Source organism: Macaca nemestrina, chromosome 2 (genome assembly GCF_043159975.1).
Source record: "Macaca nemestrina isolate mMacNem1 chromosome 2, mMacNem.hap1, whole genome shotgun sequence".
NCBI classification, from domain to species: domain Eukaryota; kingdom Metazoa; phylum Chordata; class Mammalia; order Primates; family Cercopithecidae; genus Macaca; species Macaca nemestrina.
Window position 1 is genome coordinate 168,809,392 of NC_092126.1, and position 23,472 is coordinate 168,832,863.

The 23,472-nt window shown below is 35.4% G+C and overlaps 1 protein-coding gene across 38 annotated transcripts in view; it reads left to right on the forward strand.

The window, feature by feature from the left end:
- The window catches only part of LOC105470366 (zinc finger and BTB domain containing 20), an 814,500-nt gene that overhangs the window by 171,011 nt on the left and 620,017 nt on the right, over positions 1-23,472 (forward strand). For 31 of the 38 annotated variants that reach the window (XM_011722248.3, XM_011722238.3, XM_071089351.1 and 28 more), the window contains one exon: positions 7,746-7,796. The gene's annotated coding sequence lies outside the window, so the exon portion shown is untranslated. Of the gene's footprint in view, positions 1-7,745; positions 7,797-23,310; positions 23,422-23,472 lie in introns of those variants that run through there. The other 7 variants (XM_071089360.1, XM_071089357.1, XM_071089359.1 and 4 more) reach the window with 1 other exon arrangement.

The window sequence follows — 23,472 nt, forward strand, 5'->3', positions numbered from 1 at the left end:
ATTTTTGCATCGATGTTCATCAGGGATATTGGTCTAAAATTCTCTTTTTTTGTTGTGTCTCTGCCAGGCTTTGGTATCAGGATGATGTTGGCCTCATAAAATGAGTTAGGGAGGATTCCCTCTTTTTCTATTGATTGGAATAGTTTCAGAAGGAATGGTACCAACTCCTCCTTGTACCTCTGGTAGAATTCAGCTGTGAATCCATCTGGTCCTGGACTTTTTTTGGTTGGTAGGCTATTAATTGTTGCCTCAATTTCAGAGCCTGCTATTGGTCTATTCAGGGATTCAACTTCTTCCTGGTTTAGTCTTGGAAGAGTGAAAGTGTCCAGGAAATTATCCATTTCTTCTAGATTTTCCAGTTTATTTGTGTAGAGGTGTTTATAGTATTCTCTGATGGTAGTTTGTATTTCTGTGGGGTCGGTGGTGATATCCCCTTTATCATTTTTAATTGCGTCGATTTGATTCTTCTCTCTTTTCTTCTTTATTAGTCTGGCTAGTGGTCTGTCAATTTTGTTGATCTTTTCAAAAAACCAACTCCTGGATTCATTGATTTTTTGGAGGGTTTTTTGTGTCTCTATCTCCTTCAGTTCTGCTCTGATCTTAGTTATTTCTTGCCTTCTGCTAGCTTTCGAATGTGTTTGCTCTTACTTCTCTAGTTCGTTTAATTGCGATGTTAGAGTGTCAATTTTAGATCTTTCCAGCTTTCTCTTGTGGGCATTTAGTGCTATAAATTTCCCTCTACACACTGCTTTAAATGTGTCCCAGAGATTCTGGTATGTTGTATCTTTGTTCTCATTGGTTTCAAAGAACATCTTTATTTCTGCCTTCATTTCGTTATGTACCCAGTAGTCATTCAGGAGCAGGTTGTTCAGTTTCCATGTAGTTGAGCGGTTTTGATTGAGTTTCTTAGTCCTGAGTTCTAGTTTGATTGCACTGTGGTCTGAGAGACAGTTTGTTATAATTTCTGTTCTTGTACATTTGCTGAGGAGTGCTTTTCTTCCAATTACGTGGTCAGTTTTAGAGTAAGTATGATGTGGTGCTGAGAAGAATGTATATTCTGTTGATTTGGGGTGGAGAGTTCTATAGATGTCTATTAGTTCTGCTTGCTGCAGAGATGAGTTCAATTCCTGGATATCCTTGTTAACTTTCTGTCTCGTTGATCTGTCTAATGTTGACAGTGGAGTGTTGAAGTCTCCCATTATTATTGGATGGGAGTCTAAGTCTCTTTGTAAGTCTCTAAGGACTTGCTTTATGAATCTGGTTGCTCCTGTATTGGGTGCATATATATTTAGGATAGTTAGCTCTTCCTGTTGAATTGATCCCTTTACCATTATGTAATGGCCTTCTTTGTCTCTTTTGATCTTTGATGGTCTAAAGTCTGTTTTATCAGAGACTAGTATTGCAACCCCTGCTTTTTTTTGTTCTCCATTTGCTTGGTAAATCTTCCTCCATCCCTTTATTTTGAGCCTATGTATGTCTCTGCGTGTGAGATGGGTCTCCTGAATACAGCAGACTGATGGGTCTTCACTCTTTATCCAGTTTGCCAGTCTGTGTCTTTTAATTGGAGCATTTAGTCCATTTACATTTAAGGTTAATATTGTTATGTGTGAACTTGATCCTGCCATTATGATATTAACTGGTTATTTTGCTCGTTAGTTGATGCAGTTTCTTCCTAGCCTCAATGGTCTTTACATTTTGGCATGTTTTTGCAATGGCTGGTACCGGTTGTTCCTTTCCATGTTTAGTGCTTCCTTCAGGGTCTCTTGTAAGGCAGGCCTAGTGGTGACAAAATCTCTAAGCATTTGCTTATCTGTAAAGGATTTTATTTCTCCTTCACTTATGAAACTTAGTTTGGCTGGATATGAAATTCTGGGTTTAAAATTCTTTTCTTTAAGAACGTTGAATATTGGCCTACACTCTCTTCTGGCTTGTAGAGTTTCTGCTGAGAGATCTGCTGTTAGTCTGATGGGCTTCCCTTTGTGGGTAACCCGACCTTTCTCTCTGGCTGCCCTTAAGATTTTTTCCTTCATTTCAACTTTGGTGAATCTGGCAATTATGTGTCTTGGAGTTGCTCTTCTCGAGGAGTATCTTTGTGGCGTTCTCTGTATTTCCTGGATTTGAATGTTGGCCTGCCCTACTAGGTTGGGGAAGTTCTCCTGGATGATATCCTGAAGAGTGTTTTCCAACTTGGTTCCATTTTCCCCCTCACTTTCAGGCACCCCAATCAGACGTAGATTTGGTCTTTTTACATAATCCCATATTTCTTGCAGGCTTTGTTCATTTCTTTTTCTTCTTTTTTCTTTTGGTTTCTCTTCTCGCTTCATTTCATTCATTTGATCCTCAATCGCTGATACTCTTTCTTCCAGTTGATCGAGTCGGTTACTGAAGCTTGTGCATTTGTCACGTATTTCTCGTGTCATGGTTTTCATCTCTTTCATTTCGTTTAGGACCTTCTCTGCATTAATTACTCTAGCCATCAATTCTTCCACTTTTTTTTCAAGATTTTTAGTTTCTTTGCGCTGGGTACGTAATTCCTCCTTTAGCTCTGAGAAATTTGATGGACTGAAGCCTTCTTCTCTCATCTCATCAAAGTCATTCTCCGTCCAGCTTTGATCTGTTGCTGGCGATGAGCTGCGCTCCTTTGCCGGGGGAGATGCGCTCTTATTTTTTGAATTTCCAGCTTTTCTGCCCTGCTTTTTCCCCATCTTTGTGGTTTGATCTGCCTCTGGTCTTTGATGATGGTGATGTACTGATGGGGTTTTGGTGTAGGTGTCCTTCCTGTTTGATAGTTTTCCTTCTAACAGTCAGGACCCTCAGCTGTAGGTCTGTTGGAGATTGCTTGAGGTCCACTCCAGACCCTGTTTGCCTGGGTATCAGCAGCAGAGGCTGCAGAAGATAGAGTATTTCTGAACAGCGAGTGTACCTGTCTGATTCTTGCTTTGGAAGCTTCCTCTCAGGGGTGTACTCCACCCTGTGAGGTGTGGGGTGTCAGACTGCCCCTAGTGGGGGATGTCTCCCAGTTAGGCTACTCAGGGGTCAGGGACCCACTTGAGCAGGGAGTCTGTCCCTTCTCAGATCTCAACCTCCGTGTTGGGAGATCCACTGCTCTCTTCAAAGCTGTCAGACAGAGTCGTTTGCGTCTGCAGAGGTGTCTGCTGCGTTTGTTTAGTTTACTGTGCCCTGTCCCCAGAGGTGGAGTCTACAGAGACAGGCAGGTTTCCTTGAGCTGCTGTGAGCTCCACCCAGTTGGAGCTTCCCAGCAGCTTTGTTTACCTACTTAAGCCTCAGCAATGGCGGGCGCCCCTCCCCCAGCCTCGCTGCTGCCTTGCCGGTAGATCACAGACTGCTGCACTAGCAATGAGGGAGGCTCCGTGGGTGTGGGACCCTCCCGGCCAGGTGTGGGATATGATCTCCTGGTGTGCCTGTTTGCTTAAAGCGCAGTATTGGGGTGGGAGTTACCCGATTTTCCAGGTGTTGTGTGTCTCAGTTCCCCTGGCTAGGAAAAGGGACTCCCTTCCCCCTTGCGCTTCCCAGGTGAGGCAATGCCTCGCCCTGCTTCAGCTCTCTCTGGTCGGGCTGCAGCAGCTGACCAGCACCGATCGTCCGGCACTCCCCAGTGAGATGAACCCATTACCTCAGTTGAAAATGCAGAAATCACCGGTCTTCTGTGTCGCTCGCGCTGGGAGTTGGAGACTGGAGCTGCTCCTATTAGGCCATCTTGCTCCGCCCCTCATATTTTAGTTTTTAATTTGCATTTCTTTCATTGCTATTGCAGATTAATATTATTACATATGTATTTTAGCTTCTTATTTCACCTTATTACTTATAGGTATTATTTAGAATTAATAGTATTATTCAGTATTAATAATTAATAAGTATTACTATTTTATATATAGTTTAAAATATATTTTATATATGTTAAAATATATTTATAAATGCCTTCCATAGTTTAGAAGATAACTCACAATTCTATTGTGAATTGCCTATTCATGTATTTTGCTCATTTTAAAAAGTAGAATAATATGTTTATTTATTTATAAAGACTCTTAGCCCAATGAACATTATACACTTTAAAAATATTTATTTTTTGTTGGCCTCTTAATTTTGAATTTTGTTGAAGATATTTTTTGCCTTACACTTTTTTTTTTTTTTTTTTTTTTTTGAGACTGGGTCTTGTTCTCTTGCCCAAACCAGAGTACAGTGGCAGGATCATGGCTCACTGTAGCCTTGACCTCTCCAGGCTCAGGTGATTCTCCCACCTCAGTCTCCTGAGTAGCTGGGACTACAGTTGTGCACCACCACGCCCAACTAATTTTTGTACTTTTTGTGGAGACAGGGTTTTACCATGTTGCCCAGGCTAAAATTTTTAATTTTAAGTAGTAAAAATCATAAATCTTTATGCTTATATTATATACCACTGTGTATGTACTTAGAAAGTCCTTCCCATGTTGGAGTTCAGAAAATTATACATATGTATTTTCTTAGAGGTCCTTGATTGTTTTATATATTATATTGAGTTTTACTGACCTGATTTATATTTTAGTGCTGATAAGAATTAGAGAACAGAATTTATTTTTCCACATGTAATCAGTCAGCTATCTTAACATTGTTCATGGAAATGTTACTTGTAATATTTACCTCATACCTGAGTCCCCCTGTCATCTTCTACTGATCTGTCTCTTCCAATGCCAATATCACACTGTCACTTATATTTCACTTTTTGGAAAGAACCTACCTTGTTCTCTGCTCCTTTGCTGCAGGACTCAAACCTAATACTTGATGTTTTCTCTGTATAAATTTGTTTTTTAGGTTTCTTAGTCCCCTGGTTTGTTGTTATTGTTTTGAGCTAGCTTTAAAGCATCAAAACTACTAAAAATCATTTTAGTTCATTTCAGTACAACGAAGATTTTTTTGAATGTTTGTTATATAACAAGGCTTGTGCCTGCATTAGGAATACATAAATGAATCAGATATCTGTGTGGCAATGTCCCTGCACTGGAAAAATGTGTTAATCTGATGGAGTCAGACAGCATGGAAATGGTAAAGCGAGTGACCTCATGTTAATAACTTAATTTTCTTCTGATTCTTTCTTATTCTTTTGTTATCTATGACTTCTTGGGCCTAGCCATTTTATACATTTTCCCCTTTTTCTTTTTTGTTTTAATTTAGGAAAGATGAAATATTTTGTGAAATTGATTTAACAGAGTTAGATTGACTCAGGCATATGAAAGATGGTGACTTTTTCATATTCATGTAGTCTGCTTATTTTCTAATTAATGAACTGAAAATTGTGTCTTTCTATTTTTGTTCTCTAAATGTTTATTGAGCTCTTGCTAGGCACTATTTAAGGAACTTTAAGGGAAACAACAGTAAATGCCTTTGACAAAGTAATCTAGTGGGGAAATTCACAATTTATAAAAATACTAGCAATATAATAAAAAATATTGAGTGCACTGTTTGGTATATGCTGGCCATTATACTAGGCAAGGAAATACGTGTTATTTAATCCTAAAACAATTCAGATGGTCCTTCATTTTTTTTTTTTTTTTTTTTTTTTTTGAGATGGAGTTTTGCTCTTGTCACCCAGGCTGAAGTGCAGTGGTGCGATCTTGGCTCATTGCAACCTCCACCTCTTGGGAATCAAGCAATTCTCCTGCCTCAGCCTCCCGAGTAGCTGGGATTACAGGCACCTGCCACCACGCCCGGCTAAGTTTTTGTATTTTAGTAGAGATGTGGTTTTGCCATGTTGAGCAGGTTGGTCTCGAACTCCTGACCTCAGGTGATCCACCCGCCTTGGCCTCCCAAAGTGCTCAGATTACAGGCATGAGCCACCGCACCTGGCCAGTCCTTCAGATTTTTTTGTTTTGACTGTTTTCTTTATTTGATTCAGGTTACTTGTATTCTTACCTCCTTTGAGAAGCTTTCCTGTCCAAATCTATCTAAAATATCAGGTCATGTAACTCTCAGTGCCATTATCTTGTTTTATCTGACTTCATAGTACTAATTATATGACATTATACATCTAACAATTTATTTGCTTATTGCCTGTTTCTCCTATTGCTAGAATGAATGTTGAATGGAGGAATAAACAATGCATTGTAGGAGTTTGTAGTTTAATTTAGTATACGTGATGTAATTTCTTTAAGCCTGAATTTCTCATCTGTGAATAGATACAGAGTTAGTGCCTGTTTTATTGGTTAGGCTGTTCATTCATTCGTTGAGTACATACTCATTGATTTCCTAGTATATGGCAGGCACTATTCAAGAAAATGATGTTACAGTGAAAAAGACAAAGTGCCTGCCCTTATGTTACTTCCATTCTAGAGGGAAGAGACAGATAATCAATTAACAAAAATAACTTTGGTAATATATCATGTAGTGGCCAAATTAATTTTCTCAAAGGTGTCCTCCACCTTATCTCTATGATCAGAACATTTTTTCTTTTCTGTTCCTAATCATCCTAAGTCTTCATCATTAATTCTTCTGGTCTCACTCCTCCTAGCAGTTACTAACTTTTAGCATCTCTCCTAGTTTGCAGATGCAGAATAACTATAATAATGCTGATGTACCTCAAATATAACAAGACTGTCAGATTCCCTTTCTGGAACGTATTTGTCTATTAGTGCAGCCAAACCTTAGGTTTGTTTTGGTTTACTAGTGTGGTTTGTTGTTTGCAAAAATATTGTGCATGCATATTAATGATATAGTCAATTAAAATCCTCAGATTTTAAAAATTCTAATGGGCATTTTACTGTAGATGTACTAGACTATAGAATCAGCATATGTTTATGTATTGCATTTCCATTATTACAACTACTTTTGAAACTTTGAATCGCCAAATCTCTGTGGAGATTATTAGTAAATATGGCATCAAGGTCATCATTGAGAATTCATAGCAAATTTAGAGAGATCATTTTCTAATGGGAACACAACATCGAATTCAGTTTTTAATAGGGGAGCTGTTTTTAGTCTTTCGATAGTCAAAGTCACCAAATTGGCTTTAAAGTAACCTCAACCTGCCTGTTCCCTGTCCAGCTTCAATTCTATACTAAAGAAATTTAAAAGCAACCCATCCATTTGTTTGGCATCCTTGCATCTAAATAGGAGTAGGACCCTACTATTAGCCTTTCTGCTAAGATGGGAAATATTAAGTCACATTTTAATGTCAATGCCTTGGGTACTAAACTGTACTGAACATGTTACCCTTTGCATCTTTATTTCTTTCCACCCATTTTCTTTTTATTTTCTTTGGATTATCTGTGTTTATGCAAATGTCTCTTAACCTTACCTACTATTTTGAGAATAGGGCTTGTGTTTTATCTTTGCATACTTTTAAACTCACCAGTGATGACCAGTACATTATATATCATAGATCTTGGCAAACTCTCTGTTAATAAGAATGAGCAAGTAAATAGGTTAAAAGCAATTTGGGATTTACTTTTCTTAAAAGAAAATATGAAAATATGAAAATAAAAATGCAAATATCCTTATGAGTTAAGATAAATTCTTATGATACTATAGCAAGCACCATGCTATCCCTTCTCAAAAATGTATATGCAGTGTATATTTGGGCCATGTTTTACTGAGTACCTGTACACATATGAATGTGTTAGCTTTCAGTTTTCTTTTTAAAACTAGATATTAGTTGGCATACACAAACTCAGCTATGTGAGTCATAAAGATATTATAGAAATGCAAATGTTTTCCTTGGAAGATTTCAATTTTAAGTATTCTTTTTTCTACAGACAAATAAAAAGAAGTGTCAAGAATTGCCTTTGGGACTCTGAAGGCTAAAGGTAATGTCCAATAATATTTTCCTGAATGGGCTTTATCTTCTTTAATTGTCTTATGATATTTAAGGTCTTGGATTTGCTACCTCAAATTTTCTTTTATTTTATTGTTTTTCTTTTATTGTCCTTAAGCACATTAAATATCTTTTTCTATGTATACCTAAAAATAATACAAAATTGTAAGTAAAAGATGTAGAAATTTTATACTCTTTCTGAATATTTCAGTCTAATTAAGTATTGCTATAACTCTTCTTCATTCTATTTCATTATGTATTATGTCCCTCTGTCCTCCTTTTTTTTTTTTTTTTTTACTGATTTGGAACTCAAATTTTAAACTGTGTTCTTTCGTTAAATAGACAAATGGCTTAAAGTCAAAATGTCAGTAACAATTTCTCCTGAGGAAGAGCTTTACAACTAACTATAAGAAATAAAATTGTATTTGTTGGGGACAACGAAACTGTTCAGATGATGTTTAGTGGCTGCTGATAGTCAGAAGTCCAGAATTTCAGGCAAGAAGTTTACAATAGACTCGTGTGGCTGCATTGTGTATAAAGAGCTCATAGGGATTGAAGGAGGCTTCTTAGACAAGAGGGGGCTGTAATTACTTTGCTTCTTACATGCATGGTTAGATTTTCCAGAGAGACTAACATGGTAGGGTAATTTATTATAGAAGAGTAAATCACAGATTACATTGGAGGGGGATGGGGTGGTGCGATCCAACCATCAGTTCTGTGAATACATACACTTAAGCATGTGTGATAGCTTGTTTTTAATTTCTTTACACCAGTGCACACCTCAAACATTCCGTTTAGCAGTGGGATATGCAAATTGTTCCAAATGCAGCAGCAGTACTTTCACCTGAATGTCAAAACTGTCAGAGAGCTTTAAATCAAATCTTTATAACATTTTTTAAAAACCAGCCAACCCCAAGATCAAGGCACCAAACTCACTGAAAAAAACTTCGTTCTCATACTTTCAAAAAGCTCCTGTATGTCAATAGGGTAATGTCAAAGTTCTAATTCACCTGCTTTCTAATTTTAACCTTTTAAGGATTTTATTTTATTTGGCTTAATTACGATATTTTCTACAAATTAATGATAAATGCCTTGATTAATAAAACCAAATGTCAGAGAAAATGACAACTTGATGAAAAATTAATACTCGGCAATATTTTAAGGTACAGAAGTACTAAAGATGTACTCTTAAACCTTATGTTTCATTAGCTCTTTCTGAAGGTAGTTAACTAGAATTCTCTTTGCACCTAAGTTTTCACAGCCACATGTACAGATACATTTTAGCAATATAATTTTCAGTGCTGTTCTTTTTATTATTAGCTCTTATAGTTAGAAATATACTTCTAATTTTTATCCCTGCCTTGCCCCATAAGATTATTTATTTTTATTCACAAAATCAAGGTAAAGTATATTTTGGAGTGGTTATAGAGATTAAGTTACCATACTAAGAATCAAGTTAGCAACCTGTGTGTGTGAATGTGTGTGTGTGTATGTGTTTGTATGTGTGTGTGTCTATGAGAGAGAGAAAGAGAGAGATTAAAGAAACCTCATGGTGCAAAATTAATGTTTGGTGATTGGATATCTGCTAGATGATTTATTTGGTTATAAACATTTCAGCTTTTATATTTAAAATTATCTGAGAGGGAGAGAGAATATAGCCTTTCAAAGTGGAATAGATTTTAACATGATAATTTCCTTTTTTGTTCAATATATTTTTTTCCTGAGATTACATTAAAAGACCTGAAGACAAATAAAGAGTGGTAACTTCCTTTTTTTCTTGTATACTATTAGTTTTCTGGCTAGCTCAAAAAACCAAATAATGTGAAATACAATTATTTTTCTACTTTTACTGGAGATCATGAAGTTGAAAGTTAAAAATATCTCATGTGTTTTTTCATCTTCACAAATATCAGGATTTCTGAATATGAATAAAATATTTGATTAAATATTATGCAGAAATGGTGCTATGCAGGTACCAATGGTACATGCAGGATTGTAGTCCATGTTAGTTTTTTATTTTCATATTTTACAGATAAAGCTGCCAACCAAATGAGGGAGGGCACAATGACCTCTTGTGTGTTTGTTTTGTTTGGTTGTTCAGAATAAAAAGACCCACAATATGTACTGTCAATGAAATGGATTCACTTTAACCATCTGTTCATGTAATGACCTGATGGTCATACCTATCAACAAAAAGTTTTGCCAACTAATGTTAGAATCTCCTTTTTCTGTAATATAATGAGAATTTCCAAGTAGGTATTTTAAGCATATTGCTTTGCATAGTAAGATAAACAGAGGTAAGTGTTGGTCAACATTCTATAACTACAATGTATGCCAAGCCCAAGGGAAAACATTCTTCAGTGTAGATTTCCAGTAATATTTAAAATTTGGAGATGGATTGCATTGAATCTCCCTTAGCTGGCTCTAGGTTTTATTGTTTTTGTGTCTTTCCTGGTTCCAGGCATCCAGTCTGTACTGGCAAAGCTGCTTGATGAGAAGAGGCCTCCAACATTGCTGCTCCAATTGCTTACATACCTGCCATGAATAATAGCTTTGTCCACTAGTTAATCATTGCATTGTAACTGTCTCTGTTCCATCTTAGCTGATCACTGCCCAGAGGAGTTTAAGTTCCACTGTAACACAAAGCTCCTATTACCTTTTTGTACTTGCATTTATGTGGCTGTAAAAGCATCCATTCTTCTCATACACCAGTTAAATAAGACATGTCCCACTTTTTTTTTGACAGTTTCTAAATTACATATTTAAAAATGTGTCTTTTCCTCCTTGTTTATTCTGTTCATCCTTTCATCAGTTTACTTCTGCATATAAACTAGTGTTTTTTCATTAGTTACAAGGTTTGATTAAGGAATTATTAACACCTATTCTACAGTCCCCACTTCTATACATTTTCAATTGAGATTTTAGTTATTTGGGGTAAGTACTATAAGGAAATGTTGTCCTTTCCCTAACATGTCTATGGACAAAGGAGAAAGACTGGACCCCCCAAAATCTCTAAGAGACCTTTGTCTGGTCTTACATGGTTTGATTCTAGAATGAGGGCAACTGGCCTAACCTTACACAGAATCTTTAGTTTTAGGGAGTTAAGATTATTTAAACTCAATGCTTGAATTAACACACATAACAATCAGCTGATACACTTTGAATAATCTGAATCTTCTGGAAAAATAAACAGCATTAGAATATCTCTCATCCAACAAAAGAAAAAAAGTAAATATATTTTATGGAAGGCTTAAAATATATAAATTCCCAGTTTTGATACTTATAATTGTACCATATATTCTCTCTAAATGACTTGGTAGCACCTTTGGAAATTGCATTATCTTTGTTTTTTTTTGAGAAGGAGTCTCGCTCTGTCGCTCAGGTTGGAGTGCGGTGGCATGATCTCGGCTCACTGCAAACTTCGCCTCCCGGGTTCACGCCATTCTCCTGCCTCAGCCTCCCAAGTAGCTGGGACTGTAGGTGCCTGCCACCACACCCGGCTAGTTTTTTGTATTTTTAGTAGAGACAGGGTTTCACCGTGTTAGCCAGGATGGTCTCGATCTCCTGACCTTGTGATCCGCCCGCCTCAGCCTCCCAAAGCGCTGGGATTACAGGCTTGAGCCACCACGCCCGGCTGCATTATCTCTTTTAAGCCTGTATTTTATTCTGCTATCTCAAGTAATTGATTGAGACCTTATTGGCTTGAAAAGATTAATGCAGCTTCCAGAGTTGGCTAATGCATAACTTAAGTACCAGTAGAATGGTAAGTTTTTGAAAATAGGAATCATTTACCTTATTTGCTTTCTTTGGAAACCTGTTTTAAATTGAATAAAATGTTTTCATGAAACACACTAATAAATGAAGCAATCAGAAGGTATTAAGAAAAAGCATGAACATTGTCCAAGATATATAGGTGATTTGTGTTTCTTGCCTCAATGCTGCATTCATGCTTTCTCCCTGTCTACCATTCCCTAAAATACCCAAGTCTCTTTTTGTATCCTTTAGTGATGATAAGATGTTTTTTATTCCTCTAATGAAGTGGGAAGTAAATTAACACACTTCTTTTTGGGAATTAGATTACTCATTGTAGTACCACTCAACATACCTTTGTAATACTAACCCGTACCCACAACTAATTAGTGAATTTCAGAATTAAGGAAAATCTTAGTTGTATGGTGGCTGTATATTTACCAGTGATCAAGGAAGTGTTACTAATACACTCGTCAGTATTAAAAAAGAATTAAGTACACAAAGGGCCAGATGGTCGAGCCCAGGACCTATCAAGAGCCCAGTATGTGTGGGCTGGCCCCACGGAATGACAGAAACACTTACCAGGCTAAGTGGAATCAGAGTTAAGCTTTCGCTTACAAGAAAATGCTTTTCAAATGTGTTTTCTTATCATATTGTGATTTACATGTGCAAGTCTCATTTGTACTGGTAACATTTGAGACCATATATTTCCCTGTGTATCAAGAACTATGCATATTTACCTGTATCAGAAAAATCTTTTGGTACATGAAGTATTGGGATCATAGTTCAGCAGTTACCATGTAAATATTTCTGCTGGTTCAGAGAATGCTACTTTTCTCTCCTACAAAAATCTAAAATTTTACTGTTATAACATACATATTACACTTTCTTATAACTGAGTATTTGTCTTATCCAACAGATTGCCTGGCTTATGATATAAGGTACCTGGTTATAGAGTATTTGCCATAGTAATGGTTAGACAAGGAACTAGTAAATATTTGCTTAGTGTTTATAACACTATTATAAAAGTAGTTATAATAAGGTTAAATTGGAGAAATTAAAAAGCAAATTCCTTCTCTTTCCAGTGATTTAGCTGACTTTACCGGTATACATATGGAAATATCCTGTTCCCCACTATACTTTGTATCCCTTTCATTTTTCATCTGTTTTAATTTATTTTATTCTATAATTGTGTACTTTTGGAAGCCATTTTAAATTTTTTTGGTTTCAAGGATAGATGTATCAATGAATTGTTGGATGGGTACATTGATTAAATACACTGTACATTTTTAGGGATTTTTCTCTCCACAATTGCACAAATAATACCAGAGGAGATTAGCTAACTTCAGGCCTCCCTCATTTCTTCTGTCAATCCCTTCTTTCCATTTTCCAGCAAATATTTATGGAATGTCAGCTCTGTGCCAGAAACTTTGTAGATGTTATAGATATCTTGAACAAGAGAGACTTAGTCTATATCCTTGTGGAGCTTATAGTCTAATAGGGAGATATAATAAGCACATAAATAAATATTACTGACATAGATGTGTTAAACAATGACTTATTTTGCTAATCTTCTCAATTCTAGCTTGGGTTAGGGAACTGAGTCTACAGTGGAGAAAATTATCTTCAATGATCTGCCTTCTTAAAAGTGGATTACTTTAAAAATTGTGGAGAGGCCAAACTATTTCAGATTATGTTTTAAGGAGCAGGTGGCTTTGAGGTGAAGCTAGATGTGGTAATATTTGCATGCAAGATAAGTTGTAAACAGTTTTGTAAACCTGGCTTACTTTATATGATATAGAAGATCTCCATAGACATTTGAAAATCCCAGATTGAAATATTGTAGAAATTTCTAGTATTTTTAAATTATAAAAATCATTTCTTTTGATGATTATTTATCAATAGCCCAGAGTTCATTCGTGAATTGGGGTATAGTAATGACGAAAAAAGAGGAGGTGATGGAAGTGTGTTTCTTTTTTTTCTCATTGGAAGTGTATGTGGAGTATTTTTGTCTTCTGATCAGATTGTTCATTATGCTCCCTTTTGGATGTGTGTACTGTTTGGCCTTCCAGCCTGCATGCTCATTCAAAGGCATTCCAAGTCATTATGCTGGACTTCAGCCTTGTTCAGTAAAAGACATTTCCTCCATCAGCTGTCCACTTGGACATACATTCTTTTTACTCTCAAAAATATTTTATAAGCATTCAGTTTATATTAGATGCATTTGTCAAATTACTTACAAATAATCAGTTTTTTAAAGTTATAATTTGAGCTATGACCTCTCAAACTGTAAATTATAAGGTTTGACCTTTTGGTTCACAGTTTGACATAGCAGCCATTAATTACAGTTTTTAAAGAACATTTTATTTCATTTAGAATTTGTATTTTGAAAACAGTTTAAGTATTTTCTCTGTAAGTTTTCAGAATAAATGTGGAAATGTAAATGCATATGTATCTATTGTAATACATACATTCAAATATACTAAATAGATAGCATGTATATGCATGCTACATTCAAATGTGTTTATGCATAGTACATTGGTATACATACATATAAAGATTTTTATATAATATCTTGTGAGTTACCATAAGCTCTTACTTATTTTATACAACTCTAGCATCAGAATGAGATCAACTTTTTTTTTTTTTTCTTTTTGAGACAGTCTCACTCTGTCACCTAGACTGGAGTGCAATGGCGTGATCTTGGCTCACTGCAACCTCCGCCTCCTGGGTTCAAGCCATTCTCGTGCCTCAGCGTCCTGAGTAGCTAGGATTATAAGTGCCTGCCACCACGCCCGGCTAATTTTTGTATTTTTAGTAGAGACGTAGTTTCACCATGTTGGCCAGGCTGGTCTTAAACTCCTGACCTTGGGTGATCGGCCCACTTCGGCCTCCCAAAGTGCTGAGATTACAGGCGTGAGCCACTGTGCCCAGCAGAGATCAACTTTTTAAATGTATTTATCAGGGTGAAAGAGACTTTATAACCATTTGAATCTAGGCTTTTCCCTTTTTTTGCCCTTGAGCAGGAATGCAAAAGTATGTGCCTACAAAATGCCCAGTGTCTGACAGTAATTTGAAAGTCTTGAAGACCATTTGAAGTAGCATGGTGTGGGAAAATGTAAACTGTTCAAGTAGTTTTTGCAAATGTACACTGAAGGTACTGAGATAGAAAGTACAGTACATACCAGAAAGGTCAGTTTAGGTAAACACAGAAAGATATCCAGATGTGTGAACACTTTGCTGATATCATCAGTATTTGAAATGGAGGAATTTAGTATGTTTTTTATTGGATAAAAATAAGATATTTATATAGCTGAAAATAACACCAAGTATATCGTTTTCTGCTGCTATTTAATAAAATCTATTAATATTTTGATGATTTCTTCACTTCTGAACAGGTTTTCTCATTTTGTGCTAAACTGTGTTCTCTGTTGCTAAATTCACAAAATTAAATCTAAAATACTATGGAGAGATGAATGCTTAAAAACATCTGAATAATTATCTTAAAGGTACACAACCACCTCTTTGTATTTTAAGTATTTTGGAAATGGTTAACTTGGTTTTGTTCAAATTATTCTCTAGGTTAAAACTAGCGTGATGTGTTTCATAACAGAAAGTTAATTTGGGCAACAGCACTGAAAGCAAAGAACTCTTCAGGAAAGTGACTCTTTTCTTACAGAATAGATAGTATTATCCTAAAATGTTTCCCATGAAAATATTTTTCCAGGATGTCTGAGTGTACTTTTTAAAGATATTTAAAAATTATTTTACTTTATGTAAACATTTTCATTCTAATTTCAGAATTATGTTACTACCTTAGTTGACTCTAGAGCTTTGAGTGGCTTATGTTTTTAACAGACTGATGTAATTTTGGAATTCCTTATTGATAGGTATATGTTTTGTACTTCCTATACTGGAAATACCATTTTATTTTCCATTGGATTTGAGATTCAGTCTTGGCTGAACTATTTACTGAAAGTTGGGCAAATTACTTTAGTTCTCTGGGTTTAAGCCTACACACCGATAAAAGAAAATGGAAAAAAATAACATCTATCTATTGGGGTTATAATTAGGATTGGAGATATTATTAATAAATTGATGAATTTAATGCCTAACACATAGAAAGTGTTTAAAAACTGATGATTATTTAAACTGGAGAAATGTTCACCATATTTAGAAAATATTGAAACTTTTTTAAACAATTTCAATCTTTCTGATACATTTGCTACGTTTTTCTTCATTCACCTCGTGTGCTTCTTTTTTTTTTTTTTTTTTTTTTTTTTGGCATGTTCTCTATTTTTATCTACCTGATTTCCCCATGTTTATCTTTGAACCTGGAGTTACCATTTCACCAATACTATACCGGAAGAGAAAGAGATTATGCCTTAAAAGGAAATCAGTATACTGTTACAAAGAAGTAATTGATGTTCCAAAAAGAGGCAAGTATTTATCATAGGCCATGTGTTTAGACATTTCTAAAATACTATAAAAACAGGATCTAAGCTTTAGAAAGTCTTTCTGATTATGTAGTTTGGATGGCATTCTTTTCTTTTAAAACTATGGATTTAAAACTTTTCTTTTAAAATTATGGATTTTAAGGAAATGTTTGCCTCTTTTTTTTTAATTTTTCTAAAAGCAAAAGTAAAAGCAAATGATTAACCGAGTAAAGACACAACCTAAGGAATGGAAGAATATGTTTTCAAAATATATAGCTGATAAGGGGTTAATATCCAAAATATATAAGGAACTCAAACAACTCAATAGTAAGGAAACAAATAACCCAATTGAAAAATAGGCAAAGGGCCTGAATAGACATACTTCAAAAGAAGATATACAAATGGTCAATGGGTATATGAAAAAATGCTCAACATCACTAATCATCGGAGAAATGCAAATTAAAACCAGTGTGAGTATCACCTCACACCTGTCAGAATGGATATTATCATGTAACCATCAGTGGAGGAATGGATAATATACATAAACATGATGAAATGTAAGTCATCTTTAAAAAAGAAAATGCTGTTGTTTGTGACAACATGGATAAACCTGGAGGACGTTAAGTAAAATAAGCCAGGTACAGAAAGACAAATGCTGCATGATCTCACTTATATGTGGAATCTAAAAAAGTCAAGCTCATAGAAATGGAGAGTAGAATGGTGATTACCAGAGGCTGGGATGGAAGACCAGGGAGCTGCTGGTCAAGGAGTACAAAATTTCACTTAGGAGGAATAAGTTGAAGAAATACATTGTATATCATGTAAATAAAAATGTACTCTATACTTAAAAATTGCTATGAGAGTATACCTTAAGTCTTCTCACTACAAAAATATGTGGAGTAATGCATGTGTTAAAATAGCATGTCGTATATCATAAACATATACAACTTTTACTTGTCAATTAAAATTTAAAAAGCAAAAACAATGTCATGATATATTAACTAAGGGAGAATTTTCAAAAGGCAGAAAATTTCTGAAATTAATTATAAGCAGATTTTTATGTCATGAAGTACATTTTATTATTTGCAGATTTCTCAGGATTCCCTGGGGTATAAACCTAACAGCTTCTCTTTCTACTAGCTTCCATTAATACGTTATCATCCCATCTTTCAGATAGACACATTTTGGGAATTTTTTTCCCCATGGCACAAACTAATTATTTGATCTAAATGCAAGGGCTTCCAAATTACATTATGGGAGGTTGAAATTTGAAAATGTTTTTCAAAGATCAGTAAGCTTAGAAGAATTCAGTTTAATTTGAAGGAATTCATTCAGACCTTATCCTTGTTTAGTAGTGATACCTCTTTACCTTTTCCTATCCCTCATATTACATAAAAGCTAACACAAGATGACACTGAAAATTCTTAATTCGGTCTCAGTCCACTCTTTGAACCCCTAACTTCTAAACTCCCATCTCTCTTCCCATCACCCCCACCTCCTCCACCCAGGCACATAGTTCTTTCCATACACACTTCACTGTTTGCTGTCTTTTAAATACACTGTGGCTGCCATGCTTTCTGCCTTTGCTCTTACTGTTCATTTAGCCTACTATAGTCTGCACATGACCCAGAAAAAACTGCTATTTCACCAGCAGAGGCCTTATTTATCCTCTACAGATCAACTGATCTTTTCTGTATCTCCTTAATACATGAGTATGATTTACCATATTGTAGCATAGTGTTTTTGTGTTTTGTTTGTTTGCTTTTTGAGACAGAGTCGCACTCTGTTGCCCAGGCTGGAGTGCAGTGGCCTAATCTCGGTTCCTTGCAACTTCTGCCTCCTGGGTTCAAGCAATTCTCCTGCCTCAGGTTCTCAAGTAGCTGGAATTACAGGCGTGCGCCACCACACCTGGCTAATTTTTGTATTTTTGGTAGAGATGGGGTTGCACCATGTTGACTACGCTGGTTTTGAACTCCTGACCTCAGGTGATCCACCCACCTTGGCCTCCCAAAATACTGAGATTACAGGTGTAAGCCACTGCACCCAGCCTATTAAAGTTTTTAACTCATGCCTGGCTCCTTTCTAGATGGTAAACTTCTTGAGAGAAGGGAGTATGTCATGTTCATTTTTGTGCTTAACTCAAAGTATGTACTGAATAAATGTTTACTAAATTGTTTAGCCTATGAATGGACTTAAAGAAACTACACTGTCAGTTGTATACAGAATTTATCCATAACAGAAATATAGCAAAAAGGGGTTCTTTAAAAATCTGTTTGCTAAATTTCCCTCGGCTTACTCTCTGATTTCCTTGAGGCCAGGGTGTTTGAGTTTGATGCTTATTTCTATAGTTTCAGTAAGGAAACAAAAGTTTTATCTTATACACAGCAAAATTAAATATAATTTTAAGACAAAAGACATTTTCAAGGCAAAAAAAAAACACTACTTGTCAAAGTAGTTTTCAGTTATAGTACTTGGAATGAAAACATTGAAGGATTAATACAGAAAGTCTTAGAAGTGTTTAATACTCCATAGTTTTAAAATACTCATCATTGATTATTGTACTTAGTTTGAAACATTTTTTTAATATGTATAGACTTAACCTAGGATCTTGAATTTAGGCAGCAATTAGCCTTTTACATGAATCTGTTTGGAAAGCATTATAAAATAATAGCACCCTTCCCAAAGAAAGATGTGGTTGCGGTAAAACTGCACTCATTTGTTTAATAATGTTTCTACTGAAACAGGTGCCTTACTTGCTTTGTTCTCCAGAAGCAGCTTTATAGATTTAAGCACTGAGTATACAGTACACAGTGGCACTATTAACAAATCAGAATGAGGCCAAGGGAAAATTCATCTAGGATCCACACACCTAAATGCAGTTAGTAAACAGAGACACCAACTCTCATTAAGCATAATTAAACCTAATATTGACTGTAAACTGTTACTTACCTTAAACTTCTCTATAGAGAGTGTGGAAAGGGATTAACCTAGCAGATTGGGACATTAATTACTACCTCTTTCACATTAGAGTTACCATCAAGAAGGGCTATATTCATAAATAAAACATAGAAGGGATTGAGAGACTGAAAATATGTAAATTTATTTTATAAAAAGGAACGAAAAGTCTAAATTGAAAAAAAATAGTGAGCTGTGAGTGATGCCAGCTCCAGCAAAATGGAGCTCTGGCTAATTACTACAAAAAAATAGGCTTAAATAATTACAGAAATGTACCCTTGCCTTCTGACTGACAGAACCTGTTTCACAAGAGACTCCAGCTCAACTAAGTACACTCTTTTTCATGCATAGCTTCCTCCACTTTCTTAAACTAATATGGAGTTTAAGAGAGGATGAAGAGACTTGGAAGAAATATAATTTTTCCCTTTTTTTCTCAGTCATTAATAGCCTTTTATTTATGAAATTGATTATAATGACTATATAAATGTTTTTTGGCTTTTCAACAAAGAAGGCACAGTGCTGTTTTTTGTTCAGTCAAAATGGTCCACTAACTGGTCTCCTGCTACTATTTAATAATCTCCTTCTTGGGTGGAATCTAAAAAGTATGTTTTGAAGGATATAAAAATGTCAGCTAAATTTAAGATGGACTGTTAAACTTTTATATTATACTGCTGCCCCAAGGGGGAATACCAGGATCTAGGAGATGAGAATTTAAAGAGAAAAGCAAAATAATGACAATACAAACTTATCTACCAGCCTTAGAATTTTCTTTAAAATCTATCAGGCTGTCCATCTGCAGTGAGTATACACTGTTATCTTATTACTTGTTTTCTATTTCCTTTCCAATAAGGGACCAGATACACACATCTGGGTGGGGTTTCTTATTACTTCACCAGGGTGGGGTTCTAATGTTTGGGACCAAATCCCATATACAGTCTTGTGTATGGTTGTTGTATTAAACCACAATTTAGGTATAATATACTAGGCTCTTACCTAGATTTTAGTGCTATCATGCCAAATATTATCTTTCATGTGCTCATGAGCACCAGAGGAATATAGCAATTGTGCATGTGGAAAAGGGAGCATGGAAAGTAAGCCTGGAGCATGTGTTCATTTTTGTAGTGGATGTGGAGTTCAGTTTTAAAATAAAACCCCTAATTTTTCCCTGAATCTAATGCTCATTTCACAATTTATGAGATTAACTTATGCAGCAGAAATAATTAATGGACAAAAATCTATCCTTCATTTTCCCATTGAACAGAAATTTGCAAACTGGTTGGATGACAGAGGATGAACGAAAACAGTAAGAGTAAGATTACTTCTATCCTCTGTTCTTGTAACAATCGTGACATTACGAAATAACCATAACAATGGCATTCTTATTAATCAGACATATTTATACAGAATTAGTGTTGGCTTCTGCTCTATATTACCTTTAGTTTTACATGAACTTTTATTATCTGTGCATATCAAAAGAGACATGGTGAATGAACAAAGAAGCCCTGTTATGAGACAAGTATTATTTGACATTTTGGGAAGCTCTTATTATAGGGTTTCCTCTTAGGCAAGAACAACGGGAAGGTTGTCATTAGTTGCACTATTACAGATACTCTAGATTTTTAAAAACAGAAATGGAGCCCACTTTTTTCCTTGAAGAAGATTCATCAATTAGAACAATTAGAGTGATCTGAGACTTCTAACCGAGACTTGTCCTCCTAATGTTCTTGTTTTATCATGGGAAACAATGACCTCATAAGGCATCTTTTAAGATAATTGATTTTTCCTTGGATTACAGAGCTAGCTAGCTGTATGGTACCCTTATTTTTTCAAAGATGAATAATTATTTTTAGACTTCTGGAAAATCTCTGATTAAACCAAAATGCAGAAGTCTTGCAAGGTCTGCAACCCTACTGCAAACCAGATGCCTTTTATTTTTTGTACTAAAGGAGGATAGTTCTAAGTTCTTTCAAGAGCCTTTTCCTGGGCTTATGACATATTTTGACTAGGAATTATGGTTAAAAAAAAAAGTTTGATGGTGGGTACTATTGAATCTCCTCTTAAAACCACTGGGCCCACACTTTCAGAGATTGACCAGTTATCATGTGTATGTTTTTTTTTTTACCTGCAGAAGGACACTCACATTTCTTCAAAGAAATGTTTCTACTCTCTCTTTCCATTTCTTTACCAATCCATTCAGCAGTTCACCTTGTCTGCTTCAGAGACCTCCATCACTTCTCCAAATTAGCTCTCACTGGGACCTCAGTGAGCATTTGACCTTGCTGACCACTCTTTCCTTATTGCAATGCTTTCTTCCCTTATTTTTCATGGCATCATGCTTTCTTGATTTTCTTACTAAGCTCCTTGTCATTTCCTCACTATGTCCTTTGCAGGCATTTTTTTCTGATATCCAGCTATTAAATGTTGGATCTCCCTAAGACTGGATGCAAAGCACTTCTGACGATGTCTAGAATTTTGGGTATCTTTCTAATCAGAACACATTGAAATGTTTTCAGGGAATGTATTATAATTCTTTTAAGGTTCTTGTTTAGGGATCATGTTTTAAAGGCCATATTTATGTGAACAGTTTTGTATTCTTTATCACTAGTGAAATATAATACTCAACACATCCCCATAGGGGAGCTCATGTGGTACTTTTTGTTTAAATTTGTAAGTGTTATAAAATCTTCTTTATGTCTGTATGCTTTAACCTTGGGCAATTATTAATCCTCTGTGTCTCAGTTTCTTAATCTGTAGTACGTAGGGAGTCATCCCAGCTCTTTAGGATTCCATGATGCTGTGGTTTGATATTTTACTATTTGAAAAGGATAGTGAAATATAAACATGTACAGTTGACACTTTGAATTCCACAGTCAAAATTTATAAAAGCATTTTCTCATCATTTCCACTTCACATTTTCTTCCTATATCTAACATAGTTTTGTGCTTGTGAAAATACGTATTTCTAATTCCATGTTTACCCAAAATTTATTTGCACAGTTTTTGCTATGAAACTTTCTCAAAAGCCTTTTGAAAATCTGAATAGATTATATATTCTAGTTACTGCATTTGCAGATGCTTATTTAATGCCACAAGAAGCCTTAGATAGAGAGACTCAATTCACCAAGAGGGCAAAAGCTTTTTGTGGATCTTCCTGTTTTATACATATTCCCACTGTTTGCCTTTGGTTACAAAGGGGCTGCTTCTAAACCCCCTTTTTTGGGGGAGATTTGGCCACATTGCCAATCTTTCAGTACTTTGTGAAAATGGCCATTTTAAGAACAGGTTAGTCTTTCTGAACAGTTTTATTTTGATTGGTACCTGCTTGATGCTAGTTACTTATCTGCAGCTAGCTTTTTAATTAAGAAAGACTTTTGTATTTGCCATTGTTTTAAATATAGACCGTCTAAATTTGTATGCTTCAAAATATATTTGAGGCATGAGAGTCTCCAAGTGTGTGTGTATATGTGTGCGTGTGTATATATAAATAGAGACGTGTGTGTGTGTGTGTGGTGTGTGTAGATATATATGTTTTGTTTTTGACCTACAACAACTACTGTTTGAATTTCCTTACTTGTTACTAGCTGACTGATTTTCTTTGGTATATAGACAAAAACAACCAAAACAAAAACCGCATTTGGTGTTGGTGTCCCTTGCAAATTTGTCATCATTTTTCTTATTTATTTATTTACTTACTCACTTACCTTTCCCAATATCTAATGTCTTTTCTTTTTTCCTTTGGGTATTTTTTAACTGAATACTCCAGTGGGCAATCCACCTGGATTACCCCTTAGACATTCCACTATGTGATCTGCCTTCTCTCATTTGAGCGATCTTTTCATTTTAAAAATGGTATTTTCTCTCATGTTTGTTCATTTTGTCATTTAAAAGTAAAGGAGGATATTCTTCATTCCGATTCTCTTTTCCCTTATGTCAATTTTTTTTTGTTTATTAACATTTTATTGAGGGAAATGTTTGAAGGTAAGCCTTAAACAACCTGTGTGGTATTCTGTTTTAAAAACACTATTTTAAGTGTGTTTAAGGTTAGCTGTTCATCTCTAATTGTCATTATTGCTCATTAGGGGAAGTGAGAAATCACTTCAGTTTTTCTTGGGTTTCTGGAAGGAAAGTAGTTGAGACATTCAGAGTATTTATGAATTTTAATTTTTGGTCACCTTAAAACTTGGTTATACATAGTTTGGTCCCATGCTATCCAGGAATAGGAAAATTTATATGTGAAAAATCTAAGTACAGTGTTATCACTTCTGGGTAATTTACGAATTCTAGCTATTTCTCTTTTTCTCCTGATGTCTTCAAAATGCCTATTATAGCTTTCCTTTTTTTTTTTTTTTTTTTTTTTTTGAGACAGAGTCTCACTCCAGGCTGGAGTGCAGTGGTGCAATCTCGGCTCATGGCAACTTCCGCCTCCTAGGTTCAAGTGATTATCCTGCCTCAGCCTCCTGAGTAACTAGGATTACAGGTGTGTGCCGCCACCCTGGCTAATTTTTTGTATTTTTAGTAGAGATGGGGT